Here is a 27,892-nt window from a genome sequence, read left to right as displayed (position 1 = left end):
AGTTGTTGCTGCGTCACTGTAAATTGGCAGAACTTCTGCACGTGAGCAATTACTTAAATAAATAAAGAATCATACTATATACTGAATTTACAATTAAATACACCAACATTGAAACACATTAACATATGGGATCAGTCGCTAGCATTTGAAATATTTAATAAATCATACTATATACTGCATTTATAATTAAATACACTTACAGAGAGATATAAAAAGATAAGGAATCAGACGCTCTTATTTGTTACCTGCTTATCGAGTGGTGCGCTTTCCGTCAAGGTGAGTGTGAGTGCCCCCTCAATTGGGAGTTAAGACGGAAGGGATTGAACAGCGAGGGGGAGGAGGAAGGGGGCGCTGGTGCACGGTGATTCACGCGTGAAAAAAGAATCCCCTCTGCTACTCCAGGAACACGTAAGATGAGTGGGGATATTTGTGGGATTGTGGTTTTAACATTTAAGACTCGTTCTCTTCGCGGGAGTCTTCCGGTGAGCGTGGGGGATGCTGGGAAGGGCAGGGAGGGAGGGCGCCACTCGCTACCTTTAAAGGCGATGTTGTGAAAGCGGTTGGGGCGGCACAGATTAAAGGGGATGAGACAGGGTCGCCTGGGATACGCGCCGGCCGCGAAAACATTACGTGCGTTCGAGTGTGGAAACGAATAATTAAACAACGAAAGGAGGCACAGGAAAATTAATCGTACTATTCATTTCGTTGCTCCCTTCAACGCTATTTACAAATTAATATTTACTTTTAAAGATTATTTCAAAGGTATTTAACGCAACTGTCGCGACAGAGTACGCACCCTATTTCGAGACTGTTTAAGCAAAGCACCAACTTCGGTGCCGTATAACTCGGTTACATGACATTTAATGACACTTTTTGCGCATGCGACCCGAAATTTGGGAACTAATAGCTCCTTGTTCGATTCTGGATTCTTTAGACTCTACCTTAACTGCAGAAACATATTTCTTATCGTGATTTGCGATTCATGACACTTCCACCATCCCTCCTCCCCCGGCGAAGCAATCGTATCCATCTATTAGTACAATCGTATTTTTCAATATCATATTTATTTTGGATAGAAAATATTGAGGGTGCAATCATTTATCATTGTTTTACCTAGACTTTCCATGACCCTGGTCCCCTCCGAAAATAAATTCTCTACACGCAACTTCTAAGGTTATCCATTTGACCTAAATTTTATATGTAAAAGACTAATAGCCCATTCCGTGAATCTATGAGTAGGTGGGTAATTTATGAAGCCGCTGAGTTAATAAATTATCCCTTTCTTACGCAATAAAATTCATACAGTGCATAAACTTTGGAATTTCATGATCCAACGTGTTAAAAATTTCCTTGCTCCTCTTTTAAAAGCAAGGCGTGGAAGGAGTGAAAAAAAATTTAATCAATGGCCGCGTAGCATTTAATTACCTTTGGACGACCAATTAGGGTAAGGGATGGAGTCGCGCACGCGTAAAAAAATATTAGCTTTAATTTGACGCCGAGGCATACCCACCAAGCAAGTGGGTATTAAAAAACGCGGGCAATATTCCGGCCGCCATACGGTTGAGTAATCGAGGGCAATAAAACGAAATGATTTAGGGCGAGAACTTACCGCGCTCTCTCCTCGTAAACATTTCGCCGTTGGTAAAAATTCATTTCCGCCGAGTAAAACGGAAATGAATTTCGCAAAACAATGATCACTATGCAGAGCGGTGTCTTCCTTCCGCCCAGCCGCTCCACCGAATTCCATGAATGAATAAAAAGCACCCATCGCATCGCATGGACTCCCTCCTTTCTTACGAAACCGAATAATAAACTGAAAACAAACGCAAAATAAACACGAAGCCAATTTTAGCAGGGAATAAAATGTATAATCAAGAAATTTCTTTGTTTTAAAGTGTGTACCAGAGAGAAAAAGTATGGCGAAGAGCCTGAAAAAGGCTGAAAAAAACTGATGAAATATATTCCGTGGATGTGGAGAATTATATGCGTGCGCAAGACACTAGGTAAGTGGCTGAGAACAACGCGGTGACATTAGCAAGAAAGACGGGTGGATCATAGCATTTTAAATATAAATATAGGAAAAAATACAACAATCTCTCACATTTTATGTATTTTAAAAGTATCACGAAGTCTTATAAAAATACGTGAATAAAACCAATCATACCAACTCCTGCACGTTAAAACGAATATTTACTGTAGAGTAGGGAACTCAAAAATGTTAATAAACATTAAAATTTATGCAATTGCCCTTTCCGTTCATCGAAGTGGATACCGTGCCTACTATTCGCCAAAACACGGACAAAATCGCCAACAGTTTCCGACTCCTTTCGGAGCAAATATGGTAGTATCCTTCATCAAACAAAACTGAAGGCAATGATTGCGATTCGTAACCCACCATTAGTGTATTCATAATACACAAATTATTTTGTTTTAGAAATACCGGTTTAGACGATTGGCAATGGTCAATTTTATCCTCATTTGAAAAAGGCCAGATTGGCGCCCATGCGATGCCACTCCACGTGACGTCATAGGGACCTATATGCTCTACGAGCAGATAAGAGTTTTTCATCGTCTGAGATTAACAATGCATGCATGAGGCACAGGGCTCAGGGAATAATCTATTAATAATCACCAATGAAAACTGGCTAAGGTCGGAAAGTTTTCTTCGTTTGATAAGGTATTAATAATCCCTATTTAAGCCAAGCGCTAGCAGCTATCAGGGTATACTGCTACCTGCTAGCATCCTGCGTCGTATCAGCGCTCAGAGCCTCGCCCTAAGTTCACCTCACAGGGCGGCAGCGGGAACCAGAATGACGTCACACGGAGTTTTCCCATCATTCATACTTAGCCGTAGCGTTTTCGCGCGCTTAAAAATTTTCACTTTTCATTTAATCGCGAAAAATAGATATCGTCATTTAAAAATCTAAAAGCGTGAAATACGTACTCCAGGAGTAATCATCTTTCGATTTAGGCAATAAAAAATAATATGAAACCACCCTATTAATACTTCGATACGGGAAGATATCACCCGCGCTCGATCCTTGGTAAAAATAAGTCCACGAGCCGGGAGGGTGAGGCATGGAGTACCTCACTTTCATGAACATTTCATAGTATAACTTTCTCACCCTACTTGCTCGACTGGAGGCTATGTAATGCAAGCTTTCCCTGCAAATGGAAGTTTCGTTTAAATATCCTCACTTTTGAATAGGTTCTGAGGGCATATTTCCCTTAGCATGAGAAATATGTTGATTTATGCTTCGGCTTAGATTGCTTGAGCAATGGAGAACTTTCAGAGCGACACGCAGGATATCGTATTAGAAACTCACTATAATTCCAGGTCCGACACAAACTATAAATTAAAATAGATATTTTTCTGAAGGGATAGGTTAGAGAATTGATTTTTCGCCTGAACCATAACATTTAATAAATGCTAAGCGTAACTTTGCTCAAGTATTTCCTTTTCAATTGTTAAAGGCTGGCGTCCTAAAACTCCCTCCAAAAGCCCTTTGAGGTGGCTAGCGGGGTGGTATGTTAGATATAGATGCAGATGAATGCTAGAATATATGTGCCTTTTTTGACAAAAATTGAAGCATCAACAAGATCTGTATCCCAGTGATTTTTATTAACCTCGAAGAATTACGCCTATGATGGAAAAATCTTTTTTAAATATCACACGCGTAAAGCTTTAGTTTTGGATCACGCTGAACCGCCTTAAAGGGTATATGTATTCGTCCGCCTAAGTTTACGGAATCTGAGTAGGTATCTGCTCTCAAGCACCGCCTCCAAAAATGCTCAGATGAGCGTGAAGGCAATCAAAAACCACTCGCTCCCCGGGAAATGACCCAACTCGAACGTTTCTCGGCGATTCCTTCTCCATAATTCCTGGTTATTGGGGAACTGTTGAAGCAGGGGGGGGGGGAGGGGATCGCGAAGGGGAGGAGGGGATAGGATGGACGGGAGCAGAGCCAAGACGGAGAAGTGAGGGGCTCACAGCGTCTGAGCTGAAGCAGAGAGCGATAGAGAAAGGTTGACGCTAAGGATAAGAGAGGAAGGAGGATGATAAGAAGTGCATGGCCAGCAAAGTGAAGGAGAGATTATCAGCAAAAGTCACGTTAGTGCGCTTACTTAGAAGGGTAAAAACAAACATCACCAACATAGGTCAACAACCCTAAGGTTAGTTTGACGCAGCACTCTATTCCTCTCTCCTATCCGCTAGACTGTTCATAGCGACGTATATCCTCTCTATCACATTCATTATAACCTATCCTATGTAACTCATTCGGGGTCGTCCCTTACCATTTTTCCTTTTCACCTGTCCTTCTACGATCTTTTTCCATTATGTCTCATAATGTGGCCAACTTAGTTATCCCGTCTTCTCGTCTAGGTTTTTAGAAGGTTCCTCTTTTCCCCCACTCTTCTAAGCTCTTCCTCATTACTTACTCGGTCGATTCATTTTATCTCAATTATTCTTCGCTAAGTTTCAAACATTATAAAACAAAGCAAATGAAAAATATCACATGCCCTCTGCCAGTGGCGTAGCCAGGAATTCCTTCGGGGGGGGGGGGGGGGGGGGGAATTTTTCAAAAATAGGGTACTGAGTAATGGGTTTTAAACTAATTTTAATGTATTTTTTAATAAAAAACTTCATTTGTTAAAAAAATAATTTGTAAAAACGATTTTTCAATATTTTGTTTTCTTTTGTGAGGGAAAATAATTGTGTTTTTATATTTCGGAGGGGATGGGGGTCCGGACCCCCCGGACCTGCCCCTGGCTACGCCACTGCCTTATATACTTCTAAGTACGCTTAGGAAAAAATTAAGAATAGATAACGTAGCTTTTAATTCTCTTTTCAAAGACGTATAGAGAATATGCGGTCTTTATAAAACAATTGACTCAGGTTAAATATTGCGGAGTTTTACAGTCACAAACACTCCTACAGTAATATATAATTTTCGAACACCTCGAAAATGGAGATTACCCGTGGAAAAATGATTCGGTGCTCGTTTGAATAAGGTGTGAAAATTACTAGAAAAATGTTTTCCTCCCATACTCATGATGCGGTCTTTAGCTGAACAATCCGACATAGAATTCGATAGAGCTACCTCTTTCAGAACGTTTAAAAGAAAAGAAATGTCCGTACATCCCCAGTCAATAGCTGGAAATGATTTTCCTAAAATTTAAGTCATACTCCCTGCTTATTTTGCTTTCTATTTCACACACATATTCAATCCCAAGATTGGTTTGTACAGGTGAGGGTAGAATTCAATCCAGTCTAGGCCACGAGAGAGAGAATGCCACGCATTCACGAGTTCTTGCATTCACATCCCTCTGCCACCTCTCACTTGGAGCTGTCCTTAACGCAGGTTAACGCAGGCAGCGCAGGTTAGAGCTGCATTTATTTCTGAAATGGCGTGGAATTTCGCGAATGCATGAACGAAATTAGAACAGGGGCTATTTTGTCGTCTCGCACCCACGCATTCTCGCATGTGTTCTTGCAATTCACCGCTTTACACGACGCAATTTTGACTGCGCCTTCGCACGTACGTCAGATTGCGCAATTCCGAGTACCGTGTAAAACGGCCTTTAGACTTCACCCGGGATTCGAGCTCATGACCTTCCGACCAGCAGTCATGCGCTCAAACCACTACGCTACCACGCTCCACTGTACGCTGCACATTACTCTTCATATTACCTGAAAAGTTCCTATATATGGTGCCGATTTCATTTTTATTAAATGTAAGGCAAGTAATACGATTAGAACATATTAATTCAGGAAATAACGCCATTCGTGGTTCTATAAAATAAACATTAGCCATTACAGACCATAACCACGCATACGTATTAAGGTAATGCAAAAAAATTCATACCTCACAGGGAACAGCTGAGCGCTGCTACAAAGTGTGAAAGTCATAAGAGATTTTCATTAATCAGAAATTGAGATTATTGTGTGCAGCGTGTGTCCCTATTTTACGCAATATTGATTTGTATTTAATTTTTATAATGCAAATACCTTCTACGTGCACTTTTGTATTACTAATGTTTGGTCAGAACGTCGTAAATTCACATACTTCTGGTTTACAGATAATGTACGATCACATGAATTTCACTATTAATGACCATTTTATACCCATAATATAAAAAAATTAAGCGTGGAGATATGTTTATTGCTCACGCAAAGGGATTTATTTATTTCCATTACCCCATAAACAGCCCAATTACGGCCATTACAATAGGGAATTAACAATGAAGGACATTCACACACGCCTATGCCCTGGATAAGGGTAACATACCCGAACCCACGACCTTCGGTTTGGCAAGCGAGGACTTAACCCCACCGCCTCCGAGGCCGGCCAGAATGCCCGCAAGCAGTAAAATGAAAGTCATCCACGAGTCGTTATCACCAACGGAATATCGCCAATTGTTTGAATTTTAAACAATTTCACATCAGCAGCAACTTTTCAGGCTTTTGAAGTTAGAAAGGTGCAAAGGAGCATTAAAACCGTTTACGTATGGCGAGGCTGATCTTCATCTTCAAGGAGCTAGAAAGGAGAAACGGGGCAGAGCACGAGGCTTGAAGTGCAATTCGCGAAAGGCTTGCAGACACGCATAGTCAGCAGAAGTTATTGGGGATTGGGATGACAGGTATACGATCGCTCTCGACTATATTGGCCCATCGAAAAGAACTCGGGAGTCACTCGGAATTGATACAGTTGAATGCGACGCCAAGTCATGATGGGGAGAGCGGATGAGTGCCCGTGGCTGTCTGGATGCGAAGGGGAGAAGTTCAGAGGGAGGTTGGAAGGGATAAAAAAAGAGTTGGAAAGAGAGGGAGAGAGAAGACAAATGGACATGACATAGGAGTGCGGCGGGGGCGATTGACGGGCAAGGGGGGCGGGGCTCAATCGAATGCGCGGAGCGAAAGAAACGTAAAAAATGATGCCAATGATACATATGGCGCACAAAACTTACGTAGATCGTGTTTAGAAAAACCAGAAGGACGCATATTTACGATATTCATACTAAAATGAGTGGTAAAAAAGAGCAAATTGAAAATATTAGCGCTACAAAACATAAATGTTGTATAAAATACGGGTATGTGCTGTAAATAATAAATTATTTCGATCTCTGGTTGATAAATCTTCTTGGATTTTCAACCTTTCATCGCTCCCCTCACTTCATTCCTGTGAAATTTGAAATTTTTATGCACATATTTATGTAATCTTCATATGTATGCGGGGTAGTGATCCGTAATAGCTTATATTTAAATCATAGCTCCTCGAATAGTGTTATTTATTGCATTAGCATGCTCAAAACGTATTATTCGCATTTTATGAATTGGCTTCCGAATTTTTTCAAAACAAAAAAATGAACTCAAATATAGCAGAAGCGTAAAAAATATTCATTTTATTTTAATTATTTTTGATTACATATTGCTGCAAGTCGCCTGGTGGAAAAATGAGAATTAAAATTTATCAGCGAAAAGTTTACCTAACTAAGAGCAAAGTAATGGAACAGAAGATTCACATATCCTATACGAACGCCAATCTACTAACAAATGACCATTGAACCAAATATCCCAACGCTCCCTTGTGAACCACCAATCAACCAGGAATCAAGGAGCGCTTACTTTTTTTTTATAAATATTCACGAGAAATTCCTTCAAAAAAAGGATTCCTTCGAATTACCAATGTTTTATTGCTTACCAGCAGATTTTTCACTATGCTAGTACTGATAATTCATATTATTCTTATATTACAACCCACTAAAAGCATTTTCAAGAATGAAACAGCTTCACGTGAGATGCGATAGAACCGATCCATCCTAAAATAACCAAAAACTTTTCATTGGAACTTACAACATTTATTTATTTACAAAGCATTTTTGTCATTTAAGAAGTAGTCGTTAATCCCATGGCACAGTTTGTCTAGAAGGGGTACTCATATTTTCTATATACTCTTACTTTAATATAATTTGCACTCATGATATTTGCATAATTCTTTAACATTATAATTATCATTAAAATAAAACGAATACATATTGATTGAAATTGCAGGCAAGTAGAGTTTTAAATGGTTGAATAATCCAATGTTCAAGGCCGTTTGGGCGCACAATAATGCAGCATCCTTCTTCTCTCGAACACAGGGCCCCCATCGAGTGCACAATAACGCGTTACCCATATGAGATTGCTCTTTGGCGACCGGAGGGGAGGGGGAAGTAATGTTCTGAGTCTGCGATTGCATTCCACTGCGGCTCTGATTGGCCATTGTTCCCTGAAGGCTCCAAGGATGTCATCGCCGATTTATGAGCACCGGAACCTCAGGGCAATATTACACGCAACGCCACCAAAATATTAACTGCCTCTGCCACACCAATTGCTTCCGAGCCAAAACCAGCCGGAACAATTATCGATGCCCCGAGGGATACAGAAGGCTGACATGATCACTCCTCTGACGTAATTCATTTCTATGTGGGGATGATTATTATTGAAGTTCTTCTACCGCGGTGGGTAGGTAGGATTTGAACTTCCTTTATATTTATTGAAAAGTAACCTACTGTTTCTTATGTCCGCTTTTGACGGACAAGGTTGCCATTACTACTCTTTATGATATAATGTCATGTAAATAAATGTTTTTGTTGCTATACATAATCTCTTGGAAAGTACTATGCATCTTTTCATCAATTAGCGCAATAATGCAATTTTGTCTGGCAATACCGTCTACAAAAAACAGGTTTATTTTCAATAAATAGAGGGAAGCTAAAATTCTGACTTCCTACCTTGGTATTCTACTTCAATAATAATCATTTCTTTCATTCCCAGTTAAGCCTATTATTTCACATTCTAGCGAAAACTTCTGTTGTCTTCCTACCCCTTTTACACTAACCCAAAATTCTTGACTCAAACATGATATTTTTAAATCTCCTACCCTCACAGTAGTCTCTCCATCCAAACCATTTGTCTCCTTCGAATATCATCTAGTGCTTTCCTCACCTCGCCCACATATAATATAAACTCAGCCAGGAATCTAGCCTCAACGGTCTCTGAATCAGTTCATTCATAAACCCTACCACACGATGCAGAAAAAGCACAGCCTGAAAAGATCGATAAGAGACTTTAAGACACGATGAAGTTGAGATAAGGATGAATATTTAAGGAGGGTCATCACTCCCGCCTATCCTGTCATATTTCGCGACGTGATACTAGCTTAATACTTACGTTATCATACTGATATTTTCAGAGACATTGCAACTGACGGAATCAAACATTATCTGCACTTCATTTTATAACATTAACGGCATTTATAGATACACAATATTTGTATTTAAGATACAATAAAATCATCAACAAGGTTTTTTTTTCGGAAAACCGTGAAACTTTCAGCAAAAAAATAAATCTTAAGCGAGTGACGTGTCGATCTAAAAGTTAATTAGGGTGGTTTCCTATTTATTTTTCATTGCTTAAATCGAAAGATTATTACTTCTGGAGTACGCATTTCACGCTTTTACATTTTTAAATGACGATATCTATTTTTCGCGACTAAATGAAAACTGATAAATTTCAAGCGCGCAAAAACGCGACGGCTAAGGATGAATGCTGGGAAAAGACCGTGTGACGTCATTCTGGTTCCGGCTACCGCCGTGTGAGGCCACCTTTGTGCGAGGCTATGAGCACCGCTACGGTGCAGGATGCTAGCAGGTAGCAGAGTATCCTGCTAGCCGGTAGCGTTTGGCTTAAATAAGGGTTATTAATACCCTACCAAACTAAGGAGACATTGTATCAATAGGCAATTTTAATAGGTGATTATTAAGAAATGTTTCCCTGAGCTCTGTGCCACATGCATGCATTGGTAATCTCGGATGATGTAAAACTCCTGTCTACTAGTACACAATCTAGGTCCCTCTGACTTCACGTGGAGTGGCATCGCATGGGCGCCAATCTGGCCTTTTTCAAATGCGGTTAAAATTGACCATTGCCATTCGTCTAAACTGGGATTTCTAAAACCAAATAATTTGTATATTATGAATGCACTAAAGGTGGGTAACGAATCGCAATTAATGCCTATCGTTTCATTTGACGAAGGAAACTACACTATTGCGACTAGTGGAGCGAATTTGGCATGGATGATGTCAGGTCAGATCCGACGACTCCGCCACTGCGTACCAACCCTATAAAGCCGTATCTCCCAACAAGGCCTCCCATAATTAATCACGCAATCTTTCCCCAACTTTGATATTATCTCTTCGACATTCATCGCAATGAAAACTAATGCCGTGAAAGGTACGAGGGGAAACGGGGAAAAAAAACGCTAAGGAGTGGTCTCATGAAGTCTTTGGAATGAAAGTCATTCATGCCCTCGAGACGGGCACGCGGAAAAACTTGGCTCAACGTCTCAAAATCCCGACTTCCCTCGCCACACTCCAAAGAAACAACAATGGAAGTCCGAAATAATACCACCGCGCGGCGCGAGAATCGCGAAAAACGTGTAGTAGGGGGATGAAGAGGATTTTCATTGTTGCGTCGACGGGAGGAAAGGGAAACGTCGAAGAAAACGCTCCCCCCCGCATTACTCTCCAAGAAGGCAAGAAGCAGTCGAGTGAGCAACAATGAGAGTGCCGAAACGAGCCGCTGTTCTGCGCCTTAGCGGGATTCCAGCGGTTTCGAGTCTAATGCGGGGGGGGGGGAGTGGGGGAGTGTGGGAGGGATGAAGGAAAGAGACACGGGAGAGAAGAATGGGGGAGGGGGTGGGGGAAGAGGAGGGGGTATGAGGTGGAGGGGGAATTATATTAAAAACGTCTCCGCCACTCCACCCTTGGAAACACGGGGAAGGAGAGCAATATCGATGTGACTCGTACAACGATTTTCGTCGATTCTGGAAGGTGATAGAAACGATAATATTGATACTGAACTGCAAAATTTATCGCATTCAATCGATCGAATCGATATTAGGCAGAGCTAGGATGACACTGCGGACAGATGAAATGACACTTACCTAGCGGAAGTATTTGAAACGCAATATAAAGAATAAGAACTACGCAGTAACTTTCGCACATAATTTTCAGTACGTGACCAATATTATACTACAACACGTGTCAACAGATATTTTGCCGATCGGATAGGAAATAAATGTATATAAAAATAATTCTCGGTTTCCCCCGAACACTAAATGAATTCAATAAATGCTACGCGGAACTCAGTGCGCGCATTTCCTTAATTCTTTTATAAGAAATAGTAATAGGCGTAACTTGGTGGAAATCCTTTATCGTAGGAGTTGAGGAAATATAAACATTGCTTTTCCCGCGAGGTGGACCTTGAAAATGTTACGCTGTAACGAAACCATGGTCGGATACAATAAATCACCACGTGGAAGAAGCAAAATATTTTTTTCTTCAACTTTGCGATTTCTTTTTTTGTCAATAGCTGGTGTCCTAACAGCCTCCGCCACACACCTAATAACAAGGCTTGCGGGTTAATGTGTAGACGTAGGATTGCAATTCTATGAATGAATCAGCATGAGATTCATCACGTCACTGAGGAACAAACTCATTACCACACAAGTTATATTTCGGCTTTGCCACAATGCGTATCGATTCGTCCTCGGCATTTTGATAAAATGATCTGGGGGGGTATTCAGGCCCCCATCCAAAGCACTAAGGCCACCCAAGATCTCCACAACCCCGAGACGGCGCGAGAAATTGTCTTCAACAGATGGTTCCGCTGCAAAACCTTCTCTTCAGCGGATGGAATCCGAGGAGGGAGAAATGGTCCTTAACGTGCGAGATTGGACGCGCTAAGCCCTTCCCTCTTCCTTTCCCTCCCTCCCTCCCTCCCTCCCTCGGATTCATATTTTAATTTCGTCATGGAGCGACCCCCGCCATCCCCCACCCTAAGAGCACCCACCCTAAAACTGACGGCTCGGCTTACGCTCCCGGCAACCTACCCTCCCAACAACCGATCTCTCCACGGAAGTGGGTGGGTGCGCCCAGTGGCTTGCCAAGGGAGGAGAAGATCCCCTCAGGCTGCGCTTTAGAGTTTAGTTTCCCTGCTTCCACCGAGTATAAAATGTAAATACCGCGTAGGCCCTATATTAATTAAAATGATAAATACGTTATTTCGATGGCTTGAAATTAATAATTGTAACATTCACCGCAGTTTCGTGCACTTCTTTGGCTGCAGTGTTTGATGGAGTGTTGCTTTTAAACTAAATGTACTTGAATTTCAACTTACATTTATGGATGGATGCCCTTCATAAGATTGTTCGATAACCACCCCCGTGGTAAAAGCGTCGGCATGATATAGATTTCGATTCTTGGTATATTCCCTACGTATTGTGAAAATTTCAAGAAAATCGATTCAGTTTGAAAAAAATTGCTAGCCAAAATGCTTCATTTCCTGGACTATTGTTCAAATTAGGTAAAACGTTCACTAAGCAACCGAAACGTGTAACGAAAGACCATTTTTATCTTGGGATGAATTTTGCTGTTGTATTTTATCGCTCTTGGGATGAATGAATTTCTGAAAACGTGCGGTCTAGAATGTATTTCCCTGATTATGTATTTACTATTCTAAATTTTGAAAAAATTGGAGGTAAAACTTAAAAGCCATTTTCTACAATTTCGTTCTTTTTCAAAATAACTCCAAAAAAACTGGAGATATGAAAAAAAATGCTAGAGTAATAAATTGTAGCTTCTTTATTTTCAAATATTTTAGTGCGTTTTAATTTTCTCTACAATAAATATTTGGTGAGATATTGATAATTAAAATCTCTATTTACAAGGGAGCTCCACCTTGTTTAAACCCTTAAATCCCTCCCCTTTCAAAATTAAGGACTCGAGAAAAATTTAATTCACATGACCTCGTAGTTAGTAAAAAACCCTACAAAATACTATTTAAAGAAACTTTCTATCATCAAAAAGAAAGGAGCTATGTTTGAAATACCAATCAAATTTTTTTTTTCGAAAGATTCGAAATCCACAATTCAGAGCATAACATTCCTCATAACCAGTACCTATATACTTTGTGTGCTTTACGTTCGAAGCTAACGATACACTCAAATTTGTTACAAAATAAAAACACATACCCATAAGATGTATATAAACATACACATATGTGAGTATGTGTGCTCTCGCTCGCAGTGGCCTGTGTGCATGCATGTGGTGGGAAGACTGGAAGCCATACAGTCTCCGTTTGATTGTGTTTCATGTAATCTATATATATAAAAGAAAGTCGAAAATCGTGTTAGTTAGAACACTTATAACTCGAGAACGGCTGCACCGATTTCAATGAGATTTGGTTCTTTGGATTCGTCACAGGCGGGGTTAACATATAGGCCATTAAAAATAGGATAATTTCACAAAAAAATTCATCTCTTTCCTATGGACATGCATTTAGGAGTTATAGTAACACAACAATTGATAAGTCGGTCAAAACTACAAATTAAATAATTAGTTTTGTTTTTACCACTTTAATAACTGAATTTAGTAACAATATAACATTTTAATTACTAAATATGTTCAAAATATTAATTAAATTGAAATTACATTTTTAAAATTTAATTCGAGCTGATTGTAAGCCCAGCCGTGGCCCAGCTCGAGTTGAGACTTCACTACCGTGTTTGTAAACAAATCTCCAAGCAATTGTTGACAAACGGTAATGTCCGTGTTCCTGTCGAGGAATCGAGTAGTTTGCTCATCAACAAAGAGTTCCAGAATATGATTGATCACCAAAAGAATCAAAGATGGTTGATTTAGCGACCAAGAACGAAGATGTGGATGACTAAAACGAGGTAAATTCAAATAGTTCGTACTCTGCATGGATTCGAATCTTTTAAATGTGTAACAAACGAAGACGAAATCACCAACTATCTATCTGAATATTTTAAGTCCTTGGACGTACCTGGCTTACCAAGGCACGATTTACAGAAAAATGTAGTTTCTGTGCTCATGATCTTTCGAAGCCTAAACCAACCATAACTATCCAACGGAACGTGTTTGATCATTAAAAAAATTGGTGATGAATGTGATTCACGCAACTTTACTCAAAGGAAAATTCAAAGGTTAGAAAGTCCTCATTCCGTAGATTCCATGATCTCAACTCATATGCCCTTTTGAGCTAAAACGTATTCAATTTACAATTCGTGTTGCATTCGTGATAACGATTAAAAAATCGCATGGTCATTCTTTCAGTTTTTGTGTTGTTTGTGCTCATGTGCTAATGAAAACCCATGATTTTCTCATGGTCAATTAAGCGTGCTATGTTCATGAGTCGATAAACCATCCTCTGTATTTCATCCTTCGCTTCAAGTGCGTAGCTAGGATAGGGGGTTTTGGGCGCAGCTAATACCACGGGTCTGTAGGGTACAGAAAACTCGCTAAGGTAAGCGGGAAGTGTGGGGGCACTTCCCTCAGATAGTTTTTGAGATAAATGGTTCAAAATAGTGGGTTTTGTGGCTGTGTGAATAGTTAAATATGTTTTGTTTGTTAGTCATCCGTCCCCCTAATATTAATAACAAAATCTTTCATAAAAAAATTCTCTAAGCTCTTGGGGGGGGGGGTTACAAACAAAAACTGTTGTTTCTCAGAAGGTGCTTGACGCAAGACATTAAACCCGAATGTGTAGGGCTCACCGTGGTGCGTTTACGCATGCAGTACGTTTACGCAGTGCATTTTTTCCAAACAGAGATACTAAAACTGGCGCGCCTTAAGTCATTTAATGCGAATGCTGCTTCATAGGGGCTTTTCTTGCACGATTTTGAGCATCAGTCAAGCGTCGGTCTGGGGTCGTGTCAACCTGCCCCCTGAATGGGCCAAGTGTATGCAACAGACTTGGACCTAAAAACATTTTTTTACAGCTAATAACGCAAATAGCCAACAACTGAATGCGTATAATTTTTATTTCATGAACTGCTTTATTAAACAACAATGCCCAAAATTTCTTAAGCTAAAACGTAAGAAAATTTGTTGAAAAAATCCGCGTAAACGTGCTCCGATTCACCCTATGTAGATTCAATAAAGAAAATGTCTTTCTGACAAGCAATTTTGGTACTCATTTACGTAGTTTTATTGAATTTGTACCCTTATTTTATTATAATAAATTAAACATGATTAAAAACGATACAGCCGCTCCTGATTTATAAATGGTATAAGTAAACTGTAAGTTCATTGATTGTTAGGCGGTACGAAGTTCGCCGGGTCAGCTAGTGTCTACATAAATGTACATTTATTTGTTTATGTTACCATGACGAAGTTTGTTCTGTTTATCCTATTGTTATATCTTTTCTGTGCCGTGATTAAAATCATCAGAGAAAAAAGTGAATACATAATAAAAGGAGTAAGAAAGTGAATGAGAAGATACTATGTAATAAATAATTTATATTTTTAGGGTAAATAATTTTTTTACATTAACCCCCATAAAGGGCTGAAATATTCTAAAATTATTTTTAAAACATAAAAAAATAATTATACAAATAATTTAAACTAAATTTTACCCGTATTTAGCTTTAAAATATAATTTTATAAGTTTTAGCTTTTAGGGGTAGTTTTCACCCCTAAAAAATAAAAAGCGTCCTTCGGCATAGTATAGATTTTGAAGGGGCATAATTAGTCTAATCCCAAATTTTTGTGCAAATCGATCCAGTTAGAAAAAAATTGCAAGGTTTTGCACTTTTATGAGCTTCATTTCCTGGACTACAATAACAAACTTACCGGTACTAAATAATCAATACATACTTCTGTGGCATAGCTAGAAATTTCGTTCGTTTGAACTAATTTTGACACTCTTCATAATAGAAAAACTTCATTTGTTAAAAGAAAATATTTTGTGAATTCACGATTTTTCATGTTTTTTATGAAGAAAAATAATTGTGTTTTTATATTTCGGGGGGTGGGGGGGCGAGAGGGGTCCGGATACCCCGGACCCCCCTGGCTATGTCACTGACATACGTAGATATACTCTAATGATAACATTAGTCATGAAAAATTCATTTGGCAAAGACGAGCTTGAACCTGGGTCTCCTGATTGCGAGTCGCATATGATAACTGTTACGCCATCAAGCCCATAGCAGGCCTGACTAGCGAAACGGGAGATCCAGGTTCAAATTCGGGTAAAGCCAAACGATTTCTTTCGTGGCAAATTTCATCCTTGGCATATATAACTTTGCGCGTGACTACGAACAAAGTTACTTGATACACGGAGTGCTTTGACACACGCAGAATATTTTTGCAAATCCTATGCACGTGATGCATACCCATCTGGGTCAAAATATGTCGCAAGTAGCAATTTAAATGGTGCATGGGAGCTATCAGATGCCAAATAATTGCACGTCATTGTGGTAGCAACTACATACAGCATACTGCATCTTGGGGAAAAATACTTACACACTGCCTTGGAACCTAGATAGTCTAGTAGGGCATCATGTAAATCTATAAGTACCTTCCGACGTACCTAATTATACTGGCCTGCCGCTCATTGTTTTAGGGCCAGAGACAGCCCAGTGCTCGAATTTGACTCAAAAACTGTCATACAATAAACGATTTCAAAGCAGAACCAATGAATTTTAGCCACAATAATTCATGTATTATGGAACAATTACGTTAATCACCATTAAGTCTCGATGAGGTCGATTAAAACACGACACCAAGGTTGCGTTAAACATAAATTTAAAGGTTACATGAAAAAAGAAGACTTGCTGTTCTTTCGGTTGCCATGCAACTTTCCTCACGATAATGCGTTCCAATGAATTAGTCTCAACTATGTGGAAGTTGCATTTCACAATGGAAACTGTGGTTGATTTCTTCTTTTTAACATTAACTTCCTTTCCTTGGCTAGAAAATACATCTGAGGAAGAAAATCAGTAACAGTTTCATTTCTCATTATTATTATTATTATTGTCATCATCATTCCATTAATAATTAGTGCATATGACGTAGTTTATATCATATCGCACCAGCAGAATATTTGAAGCTGCGCGTCTATCGAATACCTGGCAATAACGTTAAAGCTGGAGGACGAGAATAACATGGGGTGTTTGAGTCACACTTCTTGTTAGTACGGGAAGCAATGAATGGCCATCGAACATAGTCAGGTAAGGACGAAAAATAGTAGTCCTTTTGGCATCAATCAATCGAATCAGGTTCATTCGAACTTTCTCCGCGCCGCTAATATTTCCACAAAGCCTACATTCGCAAACCATTCTGTCCCGAAAAACCAAAGAAATGAGACAAAAAATATTAGGCCCTATTTGGCATGCCCACTATTCCAAATATACGATTTTATTCCAATGCCTGAAAATATCCAACGAAAATACAAAAAAATAAAATCTCGCGTCCGTTATAACCACCCTAACGCTATAATTTTAATCAACAGTTTGAAGCAAACCACACGAAATTGAAACAATTGTTGAAGTATAACAAGGATGATTTTTAACACTATATGATCATCACTCAAAATGAAAAAAGAATCACCGAAGGAAATTTTCATGCTAGCACTACTTACGTTGACGTCCCCCTCTTCACGAATATTTAGAAGCGATGAAATTCCACACCAAAACCCATTCTCTTGACTCCTGGCAAACCTCCGGTCAAGGGAGCACCTGATGAGAAAGAAACAGTAAAAATTAGCAAAAGCGGCAATTCCTATCTTAAGCGACAAACGTCATTGGTAAGTTTTTAACAATTATTTTTTGTTATTGCACGTAAAGAATGGAACAACAAAATTTTAGAAGAAGCGGGCATTCAGGAAATAGGGTTGCAAAAGCACTTAGTTAACTATAAGTACGGTCATAATCCTATAAGTATTTAAGTGGATTTGGTGACACTTAGTGTAACATGGTTGATATTGAAGCAAGCAAAAATTTGCTAAGTCCACGAGTATTTTTTAAAAACTAGATCACAACGCTGAAGACAAAGCGTCGTGATAAAGTTTTAATAATATAGGTTCCAGGGGACGATGTAGGGGAGTGAGGGGCAAGAGTCCGCATGGGGTAAGATGCCTTTTCCGAAATATCTCTCTAAATTCCGTGATGATGCCCCTTGTAGTCAATTCAGTATCATTTACGACACCAAATGTAGCACTTGAGAGCGTTCAACGGAAGACAACGAACGACAGAACGTGAGTTTTTCTTTTCTTTCTCATTTTTATGCGATGTTAGTCTAAATTTTAAGACCGCGTACTTCTTATCTGTTTGGGCGTTTATTTAACTTCTATATTTTTCTATCGATTCTTTATATGCATTCTTTAAATCAAAAATTCGTGCAGTTAGCTGGATTGCAGCTCACCGTGTAGCTGTGTTTTGGCTTATTAGGTGTAGCAAGTGCCGTTGGGGTCCCGGGGCAAGTATCCGCATGAGGACTCTAGCCCCACGGGCGCTGACTCCTACCCCAATTTATACCATTGCTTTTTCTATGGCCTCATAGTTTCTGTTGTAAATGTCACATGCACGTAATTGATAATTAGATTAAAAGAAAATGCGGAACAGCTGGAGAAAAACCGACTGTGGAAAGCATTTGGACATCAGATTTTGGAGGCAACTAGACTGACGAGGAGCAATGGAGATTCCATACGTTCTATTGCAGCTTGTCTACAAATTTATGAATTGATTCTACTTATTGTGAATTGTGCAAATGACAAAGTAGAAAATATATAATGTAATGATCGGAATTTGAAAAATATTGCTTGATTTCAGAATTTCTGGGGCGTTTTATTCGTAGATATGCATAATACAGCCACATGTCTCTCCTGAGAACTTTAGACCGCATCTAAAAGCATTGCACACGCACAAGTGGCGTAAAAACTCAAAGCAGCCTGAAATTCTTGCGAGTTCCCCCTACACCCGGAAACTATAAATGAAGATATCTAAAAAAAGTTTAAGAGTTGCGGTGCTAAGCGGCGGTTTATGGACGGCAAACTGGGCAGTCACTTGACCGGAAAAACTGATAATCACTGTGGAGTGTGGAGTTTGCGGCAAATTGTACACACATCAACCAATTGTTGATTGTATCGTATGTAATGAATGTAAAACGTGGAGGAAAGAACCTTGCACCACTTATTCTGGAAAGGAAGGGAAAGAATGGACTCTGGAAAAGAAGAAGAAATAAGGGAAAGATATTTGCCCCACATGACGGGCAAGATTCCGATTTGTTTTTCTCTTACATTTTGACAAATAACGGCAATTCTAAATTTTTTCTGCAGCAATGGATAATAGTATTGTAGTACATGTACCTGCGAACAAATTGAGTAAAAATAAAAATTATCGTTTGAACCTGGATGCATAGTTTTATTTAATGTTTTTTAGATGTGCACTCTTGCCCCTCATTCCCCTAATATCTGATTCTTATTTATTTGATATACTTAGCTGTGAGACAATCCAATAAAATGGAAACTTGTATACTGGTATTCCACATTCACCGCAAAAAAAACTCTACCGAAGAAAATCGGTAGAGTGAGGGCCTTTCCTTAAAAACCAATGGCCATATTGCATTTGCGTGTTTACTCCACAGGAACCCTACACAATCGAACTCTGGTGAAATAGCGTGCAAAATGAAGGTGCTCCCAAGAGGAATCAGGGTCCCATGATTCGTGGAATGCCGTCCGTTTAAAGCGGAAGAGGGTAAGCTCCAAATCTCGAAACGGTGGAAAGCGTGTGTCGTTCCAAGAAGAGAGCACGGTGTTCACGGCAAACACGCAGTCGCAGACGAGAGAGCATAAAAGCACGAAGGCAAACCCCACTGCAGAATAGGGTAGTTTCCTTCATCAAAGAAAACGAAAGGTATTTATTGCGATTCGTTACCCACCATTAGTGTATTCATAATATACAAATTATTTGGTTTTAGAATTCCCAGTTTAGACGAATGGCAATGGTCAATTTTAACTGCATTTGAAAAAGGCCATATTGGCGCCCATGCGATGCCACTCCACGTGACGTCACACCTAGTTTCTATACGAGTAAAGAGGAGTTTTACATCGTCTGAGATTACCAATGCATGCATGAGGCACAGAGCTCAGGGAAACATCTCTCAATGATCACCTATTAAAATTGCCTATGTTCATAAAGTTTTCTTCGGTTGATAAAGTATTAAAACTCCTTATTTAAGCCGAGCGCTACCTGCCAGCAGGGTACTCAGCTACCTGCTAGTAGCCTGCATCAACATATCCCATGCGCCCATATCCTCGCCCCAAGGTCACATCACACGGCGGCAGCGGGAACCAGACTGACGTCACACGGGGTTTTCCCAGCATTCCTACTTAGCCGTCGCGTTTTCGGGCTTGAACATTTTCACTTTACATTTATTCGTGAAAAATAGATATCGTCATTAAAAAATCTAAAAGCGTGAAATGAGTACTCCAGAAGTAATTATCTTTCGATTTAGGCAATAAGAAAATAATAGTAAACTACCCTATTCTAAACTTGCCTCGCTAAAGAAGGAGGGGCGGCGAAAGAGGGAATTTAATACATATTTACGGCGTCTTTTGCGACGCGGTGAAGTCCTCGGATGCCAAATGGAAGGTGGCTGGTTCGAACCCTGCTCGGATAGGTTGCCCCTATTCAGTACTTGAGTGTTAATGATAGTCCATCGTTCATGGCTGTTTTATTCCCCTGATGCAAATGTGCTGTTTTCTGGAGGGTTCGGGGAAACAAAATAAATAAATTTCAGGAAAAACATCTGTCTCTCTATTTTGGCGCTGTCTTTCATCTCTAAGTGCGGCCAGCGTGAAAATCCAAGATAAGGAATTAGGGTTTTCATTTTTGCTTCTTAAGCTTCCTATTTTTTAATTAAAAGCACAAAAAATATAAACAACTTACTATATATGAAATATATTATGTATTTAAAAGCAATTCTAGATGTTTTAAACAAGGAAAAGTAGCTATTTAGATGTCTTTAAAAATGCTTCCTGATATAGGAAGTAGGTTGAATAGAAATAGCAACGATCAGCACATTTTATACGCAATAGGTGAAATTCGTAATGGATTAAAATAAGTGATTATCATTAGACCTCGTAATTTTGAACAGAACATCGATAATTGAAAAGTATTCGATTAATCGGAGCTAAAATACAAAGGTATTGACAGCAGTTTTAAGAGAGGCTTCACCTTCCATTAAAATATGTACTTAAAATTATCCTGAAGTCAAGCAGACAACTAGGAGAGATAGGCAAACATAGGAATAATGAATATATATTATTACTTGAATTCTGTATCTTACAATAATTAATTCTTTGTGGTGTAGAACATTCAAACACAGGGAATGAATACGTACTCAAAGCTAACCTCAAGATTGATAATTCAATTATTCGCTGATTATAGACAAATAATTAGATTTTCTACACGTTAATATAATCTACACCCCTTCCAAAGCATCCAACTTAAGCATTCTACCGCCCCACACCTGCCGGCGCCTTATATGACGACAGGTTACGCTTGAGGTAGTGGTGCCAGACAGGTGAGGGCTGACGGCGGGAGATGGATGAACTAGCCGGACGCCGCGATGCAGCGGGGAGGAGATCGGCTCACTCAGAAGAGTCTGGCGGGGGATGAGGGATAGGTGGGGGGTGGGGCAATAGATCATACGCTTCCTTACCTCATTGCCCTCACCTTGGAGAAGTGTGGGATGCATCGTTATAACTGTGTATCCCATAGGTATACGTTCCCATATGCATCGACCACACTCAAAGTGATTCAACACGAAGGTTGGAATTATTAGGTGAGGGTAGAGCCTGAGGCTGAGTCTCGGCAACTCAGTGCTTCTTTTCTAACATCGGCACATTATGTTTTGCTCAAATTTTGAATTTAGTCTCAGAAGTTTGGTTATTTAATTCGAAGATAGTTTTACAAAAGCCATTTTTAGAGTCAAAAATATATTCACGTACGCCCATTGATTATTTATGATCCCATTGTATTTATTAGAGACGAAATATGGATTATGAGTCACAGTAATGATCAGTGAAACAAAATTCCAACAGAAAATATAGCAACGTTTTATCGGTAAACCGGTGTATCTTTATCGATGTACCTATCGCTCGATCAGTATACAGTAAAATCTGTCCCAACAGAGACCTCCTCAATCAGTGGCCAATTTACCCTTGATGCAAACTCATTTCTCGTAAAAGCAACGCAAATTCCACCTCATATCAGAGTTTATCTCTTTCAATGGCCAGCGGTCACATTGTTTTCGGCCAACCCCAATGACCTTCCCCTTGCCTACTAACACAAAATATCACGAATTTTCATTTGAGAATTCATGCATTCAAACTTTGTCATCATGAAGATTATTGGCACTCCTGGGACACTTATGTGTTGATAGCAGAAGCAACATTCTTCCGAGCTACTGTTACAGCAGTTTATCGCGCCGTATAAACCAGAATAAATGATATTCCGAAGAGAATAAAGAAATTCAAACAAGACTTAATTATCATCTAAAGAGCGATCAAAAGACCTCATATTTACAGTTCACAGCCGCCCCTTCGTGGCCGTAGCTGAATCGCTTGATTCTTTCATCTTGCGGTAGAATTTATGCAAGGAATTAAAATTTTAAATCTAGAATGGTAAGCATGCTAGCTGGAGATAAAACAGTAATTAAAGCCTTACTTAATACTAACCATTCGTGATAACTTTTTATGTTTCAATTCTATTCAGCGGTTACCTCCATAATCGTACACTCTCTTCGACCCATTGGGAGGCTATTTGAGACCGCGTAGTTTGGATTCCGACATGTTTCCTTTTTTTAATCGTAACATTTTAAATTGAAGTATTCATTTTTTTACTTTGTCTTTTTATGATATGTTTTAACTTTTTACCTTTTATTATCACTGTTAAGTTTTTACAATTTTTTTTAAATTTTAATGTGAAATTGCGTTATTGATTTTATTTTTTTTTACACTTAAAGTTTCATAATATGCTTAAATTTTCAGCTATTGTTCTCAATTTTTAATAAGATAATTTTTTATAGAAAATACGGATGATACAAAATTTTGACTTCATAAAGTGCCGCCTAATAACTTAATTGACTCTGGCTCACCGTGTGTGCTTGTGTTTAAAGGAAACTGGATGAGCCGTCATTTCTCATACCCACTTTTCATAGAGCAAGAAAAAAATTGAAAGTTAAAACATTTGGTATCATTATTATTTAGTACCTATTCTCTGGAACTCCACATGATTCCACGAATCGTCAAAAACTTTTACTCATAATGCGGTGCGGATCATGTCGATATATTTTTACACAGCCAAGTCTACTCGGGAGGTTGTTTTCATTCGTGTGGAAGGGGCGATGACGATGACGACGACCTGGGGGCTGGACGTCGCGCCGCCCAAGTTCAGGGGACGACCGCCAGGGGAGGAGGTGGGAGGGGAGGGCGGAGGCGAACAGGTGGTCAAGATTCCCAGGATCAAAACAAGAGCGGCGGCGGGTGTTCGATGGAAGGGGACGGGGGGAGAGCTGGTGAACAGCTGAGAGCTAAGAAAGGGCGGGCGTCGTCATTGCAGACGAGTAAACGCGACTCATGGTGGGCACATACCAGGGGGACGAAGTAAAGGAGACTAATAGTGCCCCCGTCCCATCCCTTACAAGTTTGATTAACGACACCAAGGGGAGTGCATAGAGGAGGCCCAATTCCATCCCATCAAAGGCGATTTCTGTTGTCATTTCGGTCGCATTTTAATCGGCTTTCAAAATATCCGCAGCGCGGTGATGAGTGCAATGCGATCCACTATTTCCCAATATTTTTCAGTACAATGTTTGTCATTGCGAGGAATAGCATTGATCTTTTATGAATTTTATAGATCACGTCATCATGCATATAAATTTGGGTAAAAACGGTTGATTTTGCCTTATATCCCGTGGAACTCGGATCACTTTGTCCGTCAGCGACGCGAGTGGCGACATTTGTAAACCCATTGAAATGCGCAGTGGTTGAAAATACATTTAGAGGCCGACTTGAGGATCCTCTTTTGTAATATTTGTGTACGATACCTTCTAGCTTGCATTTTGATCAGTTTTCAAAAATATCCGCAGCGCGGCGTTCATCTCAGATCGCTCCATTTCTTATTTATTTCCAACTTCCCCGTGAACAGCACTTGAAGGCCTTTACAGAGGAGGATAAACAATACACAACACAAACATACGTGCCCTGGATAGGGACCACACACCCAGGTGGGATTCGAACCCACGACCTACGATTTTGGCAGGCGAGGACTTTACCCCACCGCCACCGAGGCCGGCAAATATACTCCCCACGTTTGCAAATTACAAAGACCTTAAAGATATACGATGAAAGGGCGTACCCATAGGATCAAAACTATAGGGAGGCAAGCCGTGTTCGTTCACTTTGTCAGTAGCGCAGCGCAGGGGGGGGGGTGTTTGGGGGTTAAAACCCCCCCAGAGCTCTGAGAAATGTTTAAGTTTAATCCATTTTCACTAACTCTTGAGTAACATTATGGTATTCCATCATAAGTTTTCCTGGATTTCACACAATTACTTATACCACTTATTTTTTAAGAGCGCGACCTGGGTTTCAATGAATTATCATCATTAGCAGGCGCAAATAATGATTTAATAATATTAATAATTTTCGCCTGAAGATGATGATAATTAATTGAGACCCAGGTCGCGCTCTGTAAAAAAATTAGTGGTATTATAAGGAATTGTGTGAAATCCAGGAAAACTTAATCCATTTTACTTAATTGGATTGATATTACCTACTAATAGAATAGCGTAAGGATTAATAAAATATCCCTCAGAAAGCCGTAAAACTCACCATTTTGAACCGCTTATCCTGGTGAGTATTCCATACCCCACACACCACGGAATTATAGCTGCATCTGAACCCCCCCCCTGCCTTAATTCCAAGCTGCGCCCCTGCACGTTGTAACACAGAAAATGTTGAGGAAACCATTATTTTTTTAAATTGTATCAGCGCTTTATTATTTTTTTTTAATTATTTGCTCCAAAAATATTTTTATTTTTATTACATGTTATACCTATACTAATATCACTTTTCTTGGATTTAAAGAAAATTTGATCAAAACTTTCGGCTTGCGCTAAATTCACTTTCGCTTCTAGGGGGGCAGCTGCCCACTTCTGCGCCCCCGCTGGGTACTCCCATGATACGATGGGAGAAGTCATGTTCCCAGAATTTGTTCAATGGAAAGGGGGAATGTCCAAATTCGGTTTCTGGAGTTAAAAAAAATCCCTAAACTCCTTCCTCTGTTTAATCTTTGTATACCTGCTCGATATCGCTCTCCCAACTCCATCTGCCTTTTCTTCCCGGGATCTCCACGACCAATCGCCCTCGTTCACATCGCCTCTCCTCCCTTCCAGACACACTCCCTCCCTCCATCCATCCCTTTTACTTACAATGCAACAATAGGGTGGTTTCCTGTTATTTTTTTATTGCCTAAATCGAAATATTACTACTCCTGGAGTACGTATTTCACGCTTTTACATTTTTAAATGACGATATACATTTTTTGGGATTAAACGAAAAGTGCAAATTTTCAAGCGCGCGAAAACGCGACGACTAATGGCTAAATGCTGGGAAAATCCCGTGTTACGTCATTCTGGTTCCCGCTGCCGCATTGTGAGGTGACCATGGTGCAAGGATGTGTGCGCCGCTGCGATGCAAGGTGCTAGCAGGTAGCAGAGTACCCGGCTAGCAGGTAGCGCTTGGCTTAAATAAGGATTATTAATAACTTATCAAACGAAGGAAACTTTCCGAACCTTAAAATTCACCATTAACATTCGTCTAAACTGGGATTTATAAAACCAAATAATGGGGATATTATGAATAAACTAAGTGTGGGTAACGAATCGCAATCAATGCCTTTCGTTTTCTCTGATGGAGGAAACTACCCTATTTCACCGTACAAGCGATGTTTCATCTATCTGCTAATTGAATATCATCATCCCTTCTCTGGTTTATTCTTCGTTAGTTTTTATATTGTTATTGCATTTTATCTTACCCATGTTTTTGTATTTTGTTTAAACTAAAATTGGCGTATCTGCTGTATGCGAAAAATCGTTACATAATTACATAAAGAAATAAATATCCTCACTAGAGCATTTGGAGAATCCCACTGACGCGAGGTCGTAATTGGTTTCTCATCCAATTAGTTGGAATAAACGCACTTTGATTCTTTAAATGGGTTCTATCTTCCGAGTTCCATTCGCGAGTAAGCGGATGCCCCAATTGTCCTTATATTCCTATAAACGAAACCTTCTGTTTATACAGCAAGGATGAAAGCCATGCCATGAAAAAATTATTTTCTCCGCGGGAATTCGAATCCAGATCTAGGATCCGGTCTCAGACTAGTGAGATCGCATACCTGACTGGCAATCGGATGGTCCGGGTTCAAATTCCGGGTCAGCCAAATATTATTTCATGGTGAATTTCATCCTTGGTGTCATGTTCCACCCGTGCACGTGAATGCGTACAAAGTTACTTGTTTCATGCAGTGCTTTGAAATCGTCAATCTGTTGGTAGGACGACTCTTATAACGAGGCGGATGGAAACAGCTGAGAGTGTGCAGTGGTGGATAGGCTAGGTGAGAAAAACTGGGAGACAGCATCATGAAGAACACCGCATTAGAGCCCTATAAATTTCCAGGTTAAGAGGGACACAAGAGGGATAATTTTCTGAGCGGATAGATACGGGAATTGGTATTTTTCGTGAACGATAAAGGACTTTGGTAAATGTTCGGCGGAACTTCGTTAGAGTATTTCCTTTTTATTTGCTAAAGACTGGTGCCCTAACACCCCCTGCCACCCGCCAATAGAGCCGGTTTGCGTGGGAGTAGGTAGATGTAAATGAAAAGTGGTCTCATCGAGTCAACGTGACTAAGCAGAGAATAGGACGCAGCTCCCGAAAATGGTGATATTGTTACGTCGACGGTCTTCAAGAGCACAGTGTGACGAAAAGGTTTTTGCTTTCCAATGAATCAATCAAATATGAGATACACTCTCAACTAACATTAGCGTCTTCTGTTCGATAAACTGAGTGAAGGAAGGTACCGATTATCATTTAACACTTTGAGTGCCGGCCGCTAATTTTAAAGTCCTACTGAAAAATCCAGCCATTTTTACTAAATTCGCAATTTTTTTTTAAAACATTGGCATCAAAAATATATTTATATCGATATGTATTTCAATAAAAATGGACTATGCTCTTCTTTATGAATGAGTTGAGTAACATGAGTAACATTTATTGCAAACGTTTAAATATATTTTTGCATAATGAACACCTGCTGTTTTTGAAGAATGAAAAAGTTGCAACAAATGATGTACCACCCTTAAATGCATAATATTTTTTTATCACTCTCAATTTGAGCGATTTAAACCATGTAAATAGTACAAAAGCATTGTTCCAATCAAATCATTCAAAATCTTGGATGACAAAAAGGGTCACCGCGCCCTCAACGAACGATTCTTTCCTCCAAAGAATTTTCACTCAAAGTAGCCTGAGATAGAGGTGCCGGTAGCTGCAGAGGACTTTTCGTCCTAAAGACATTAAAAGACCTCTTTTTCCATCGAACAGTTGATTTTTGAAATAACGGAACCACTAAGCAGTAAACTGGAAAAGTACCATGGGCGAAATATTACAGCTTCAAGCAAACAAAGTCAGTAAAATAGATAGAAGTAATATTACGTCCATGGCAATCCTCACAAGGATTAGCAGGACGTAATATTACACCCAAGACACGTCAAGTGTTAATACGATCTAAGCCCTGAATTACACGTTTATTTTTTCCGTTCCTCAGAGTGACAGCTACAGCTATAGCTTTTCAGGGATCAAAACGCTCGCAGCGATCGCCCGACCAACCGTTCTCTGAATCACACGGTCATTCTGCCGTCCTTTTCGCATCTCTTAGTCTGTCACTGTCCGCATTTTCAACTACCATTCCATTAAAAA

At 39.7% G+C, this 27,892-nt stretch overlaps 1 protein-coding gene across 1 annotated transcript in view; it reads right to left on the bottom strand.

Moving 5' to 3' along the window:
* Positions 1–17,563, bottom strand: part of LOC124163187 (polyhomeotic-like protein 2) — a 404,958-nt gene extending 387,395 nt beyond the window's left edge. The window contains exon 1 of the mRNA XM_046539921.1: positions 17,489–17,563. The gene's annotated coding sequence lies outside the window, so the exon portion shown is untranslated. The remainder of the gene's footprint in view (positions 1–17,488) is intronic.
* Positions 17,564–27,892: the final 10,329 nt, after the last annotated feature.

The sequence above is a fragment of the Ischnura elegans genome, chromosome 8 (genome assembly GCF_921293095.1).
Source record: "Ischnura elegans chromosome 8, ioIscEleg1.1, whole genome shotgun sequence".
Taxonomy (NCBI): domain Eukaryota; kingdom Metazoa; phylum Arthropoda; class Insecta; order Odonata; family Coenagrionidae; genus Ischnura; species Ischnura elegans.
This window is presented reverse-complemented; position numbering and strand designations above follow the sequence as displayed.